Source organism: Schistocerca serialis, chromosome 2 (assembly GCF_023864345.2).
Source record: "Schistocerca serialis cubense isolate TAMUIC-IGC-003099 chromosome 2, iqSchSeri2.2, whole genome shotgun sequence".
NCBI lineage: Eukaryota > Metazoa > Arthropoda > Insecta > Orthoptera > Acrididae > Schistocerca > Schistocerca serialis.
This window is the reverse complement of record NC_064639.1, coordinates 172,240,048-172,245,092: the sequence shown is the minus strand read 5'-3', so window position 1 is coordinate 172,245,092 and position 5,045 is coordinate 172,240,048. Positions and strand designations below refer to the sequence as shown.

The 5,045-nt window shown below is 44.6% G+C and overlaps 1 non-coding gene across 1 annotated transcript; it reads left to right on the top strand.

Moving 5' to 3' along the window:
* Positions 1 to 313: 313 nt before the first annotated feature.
* Positions 314 to 403, top strand: Trnay-gua (transfer RNA tyrosine (anticodon GUA)). The gene is given in 2 exon segments: positions 314 to 350; positions 368 to 403. It is a non-coding gene; the product is annotated as a tRNA-Tyr (tRNA).
* Positions 404 to 5,045: the final 4,642 nt, after the last annotated feature.

Here is a 5,045-nt window from a genome sequence, read left to right as displayed (position 1 = left end):
GCACTTTCAGTTCCAATGCATGGATTGCAGTGTAAGCTCGTTTGAAATACGTACATTAATTACAACAAAACGCTTAATATCTTCTCAAAACGGTTTAGCCAGTTTCGTCGTATCGCTGGTTAGCTATAGTTCTGTACACACCTTTTAGAAATTGCTCACTGGCAGCAACTTTTGAAGATGAATGTCTAGTTATTCATAAGTTGACCAAAAATTATACTTTTCTTCTTAAACAATGAGACTAAATATATATCATCCACGGTGAATAGTATAATATTGGTTCTAATACCATATATTGCGTCAACTACAGGCGTATCCTCTGGTAGCTCAGTTGGTAGAGCGGTGGACTGTAGTGGCACATGAAGCAGATATCCATAGGTCGCTGGTTCGAATCCGGCCCGGAGGATTCATTTTGTATGTTGTGTGTTCATTCCTTTTTAGTACTGAAGCTTTTTTAGAATTTTGCTTCCATCCCACTTCGAAAAAATTCAAGAAAAGATGCAATTTTGTCGAAAACTGTCATCGTAATGTTGTGGCTGTATGAAAATACAGGTTATTTGCCACAAAATAAAAACGGTAACCGGTCATTGTTGATAACGCAATTTATTTAGAAAAACAGCGCGACTGCTGTGTTCAATCCGACAGGTTCATCATTAGCCGACTGTTGACATTTAAAATTCCATACAGCTTACGATGTACGTGCGATAGTTTCCCGGCTTTTCGCTGTAACGAAAGTTCCTTGGAGAGGTGGTGTCATCGAAAACACTGCGTCTTTTATCCGCTTTTGAAGACGTGCATATTCCACCGAAAGGCAGATAAGATTTAACCTTTTCCTGAACTTTGAGGACACAGATAGCGTAGAGTACCTCACAGCTAAATATGCCGGCCACACGAGCGTTTGTGAAACTATATCGAATTTTAAATGTGAACAGCTGTCTGATCACAAACCTGTCGGTTAGAAACCGGTACCGAAGCTTTTTGTTCTCATTAAATAGCATTATTAACAGTGTGGGAAGCTGTTTTTATTTTATTTTATAAATTAAACTGTGTTTGAGAAACGTTTCCTTCTGTATATTCGCTTATTCTTGACTCTTAACGTTTGCTTCTTAACAGCAATAGAGCTAAAAGTTGTCTACTTTCTGGAACTTGCTTACAACTGTGAACTGATCGTGGGGATGCAAGTACGTGTCTCTACTAAGTGGAAATAATTAATCTACACTAGACAGATTGCCAATTGATGAAAGTTATAGCAGAGTTGGACGTTATTGGCGGTATAATGGGTGTTGCAATACCCTAGATTTTGCTAGATTTCTAGAAACGACGGGAAGTTAGTATCGAACAAGAATGAAGGGGGAAACAGCGCCAACCATTTAATTATTTTGGATGGCTTGGAACACCTGTAGAGACTGCAGATATCTGAGTATATTGGCAGCTCTGCTACTATAAAACGAATTTGTTTTCGGTAAATGTAGCTAACGTTTTTAAATAGAATAGTTGACTGACAACCAGAAACAGCCTTCACAATCGGTCTTCTTATACATCCTGGCCGTGTGAACATGAAAACGAAAAATACAGGAAAAAGTAAGTGCGAAATTGAAACGAATCGTACTAGTATCTGTCTCTCTGCTGACTGTATTAAAACTACCGCATATTTAGTAACAGTATTTTGCGCCCAGAAGAAGCCGTTGACCTCTCTAACTTCTGTTTGCTATAAGGTTTCGCAACCGACAATATTTGGGGGAAGAATCAGTGAAATGATTGACTGGGTATAGCCGGGGTATGCTCGCAAGTAATCGCTTCGAAAGCATACAGGAGTTGTGCTGGAAACAGGGCCCCACACTAGCGATAGATCGTAGCAGTAGGTCGCCAGATCTCGCGATCTGTCCATAGACAGCATGTGTGCGCGCCAAGTCGCAAGGTGGACGGCTGATCGCTCGTAATTCCCAAGAAGCAGTCTAATGAATGGCCTGCGACGATTCTCCCATATGTTGCAAAAAGTATTGCTGACTACGACCTCTTTGTCCAGCTGTAGCTATTAAGCGTGATAATGTAATTTTGCAATTTCCGCAACCATTTTTGTTTTTCTGTTTGAAGAGGAGTATAATAATGGCATTTCTCCATTCAGCTCAGTTTTCTCTGTAAGCAGCACGTATTAATAGAAATGCATCATCTTAAACTTCAGAAACATATCACCAGCTTTTATAAGCCGATCTTCTCCCTTTCCTTTCTGGTTTTTGGTTTGGAAAAGTATTTCATTGCGTTCTTGACCTGTAAATAAAAGCTGTATAGATATGACATAAACGACATATGCCATATAATCTGTAAAACAGAACAAATAATGGGTAAATGAAGCACTTCTTTCAGAGAAGCATGATAGTTTTACTAGTGACAGCCGTTACACCGACGAAGTGTTCATTACAAAACAGGTGAGAGAGAGAAGAAAAGAGTATAATAATGAAACATACACAGTATTTGTGAACTACACTCCTGGAAATTGAAATAAGAACACCGTGAATTCATTGTCCCAGGAAGGGGAAACTTTATTGACACATTCCTGGGGTCAGATACATCACATGATCACACTGACAGAACCACAGGCACATAGACACAGGCAACAGAGCATGCACAATGTCGGCACTAGTACAGTGTATATCCACCTTTCGCAGCAATGCAGGCTGCTATTCTCCCATGGAGACGATCGTAGAGATGCTGGATGTAGTCCTGTGGAACGGCTTGCCATGCCATTTCCACCTGGCGCCTCAGTTGGACCAGCGTTCGTGCTGGACGTGCAGATCGCGTGAGACGACGCTTCATCCAGTCCCAAACATGCTCATTGGGGGACAGATCCGGAGATCTTGCTGGCCAGGGTAGTTGACTTACACCTTCTAGAGCACGTTGGGTGGCACGGGATACATGCGGACGTGCATTGTCCTGTTGGAACAGCAAGTTCCCTTGCCGGTCTAGGAATGGTAGAACGATGGGTTCGATGACGGTTTGGATGTACCGTGCACTATTCAGTGTCCCCTCGACGATCACCAGTGGTGTACGGCCAGTGTAGGAGATCGCTCCCCACACCATGATGCCGGGTGTTGGCCCTGTGTGCCTCGGTCGTATGCAGTCCTGATTGTGGCGCTCACCTGCACGGCGCCAAACACGCATACGACCATCATTGGCACCAAGGCAGAAGCGACTCTCATCGCTGAAGACGACACGTCTCCATTCGTCCCTCCATTCACGCCTGTCGCGACACCACTGGAGGCGGGCTGCACGATGTTGGGGCGTCAGCGGAAGACGGCCTAACGGTGTGCGGGACCGTAGCCCAGCTTCATGGAGACGGTTGCGAATGGTCCTCGCCGACACCCCAGGAGCAACAGTGTCCCTAATTTGCTGGGAAGTGGCGGTGCGGTCCCCTACGGCACTGCGTAGGATCCTACGGTCTTGGCGTGCATCCGTGCGTCGCTGCGGTCCGGTCCCAGGTCGACGGGCACGTGCACCTTCCGCCGACCACTGGCGACAACATCGATGTACTGTGGAGACCTCACGCCCCACGTGTTGAGCAATTCGGCGGTACGTCCACCCGGCCTCCCACATGCCCACTATACGCCCTCGCTCAAAGTCCGTCAACTGCACATACGGTTCACGTCCACGCTGTCGCGGCATGCTACCAGTGTTAAAGACTGCGATGGAGCTCCGTATGCCACGGCAAACTGGCTGACACTGACGGCGGCGGTGCACAAATGCTGCGCAGCTAGCGCCATTCGACGGCCAACACCGCGGTTCCTGGTGTGTCCGCTGTGCCGTGCGTGTGATCATTGCTTGTACAGCCCTCTCGCAGTGTCCGGAGCAAGTATGGTGGGTCTGACACACCGGTGTGAATGTGTTCTTTTTTCCATTTCCAGGAGTGTATTATGATGGGGTTGACTGGAATGTTGGCTTTAATACACCCTTTGAAATTCAGACGGTAGCAGGGATAAAATACGGGGAGCGAAGGGTTATTTACAAGTTGTACCGAAGCGACTTCAGTTATAAGAGTAGCACACAAAAGTGAAACACCAATTAAGAAGGGAGTGAGACAACCTGTCCCCGGTGTTATTTAATCTGTACGTTGAGCAAGCAGTGAAGGAAATCGAGGAGAAATTTTGGGAGGGAATTAAAGTTTTGGAAGAAAAAATAAGAAGTTTCAAGGTTTGCCGAAGGCAGCAAGGTATTTTCAAGAGCAAGAGCTATTGAACGTAATAGATAGCGTCTTAAGAGAGGCCTATAAGAGTAAAACCAACCAAAAAGTAAGTCCATTAAAAGTAAACGTTCGCTTACGTCTGGAACACTTCCTATTCCTCTGTACAGTGGCAAATGAACGCAGATCGCTTCATCAGATCTTCGCTGCACACTGTTAATATTCAGGTCTATCTTTTTTTCAATTTTAGGTTAATAAATCAATGTCAGTTGTACAAATGTTACATCTGTAATCATGGAATCAAATGGTTCAAATGGCTCTGAGCACTATGGGACTTAACTTCTGAGGTCATCAGTCCCCTAGAACTTAGAACTACTTAAACCTAACTAACCTATGGACATCACACACATCCATGCCCGAGGCAGGATTCGAACCTGCGACCGTAGCGGTCGCTCGGTTCCAGACTGTAGCGCCTAGAACCGCTCGGCCACACCGGTCGGCAATCATGGAATCTCCCAGAAGTAAACAACAATAAAAATGTTGTGGAATTTAGTCAGGTGATGCTGAAGGAATTAGATTATGAAATGAGACACTAAAAGTAGCCAATAGGTTTTGCTTTTTGGGCAGCAAAATGACTCGTAATGGATGAAGCAGAGAAGGTACAAAATGCAGACTGGATATAGCATGAAAATCAGTCTGAGAAAGAGGAATTAATCTCATTATGAGTGTGTTAGCAAATCTTTTCTGCAGATATGTATCTGGAGTGTTTTTCAATACGTAAGTGAAACATGGACGGAAAGCAAGTCAGACAAGGAGAGACAAGGAACTCTTTAAATGTAGTACTACAGAAAATTGCTGAAGATTTAATGGATAG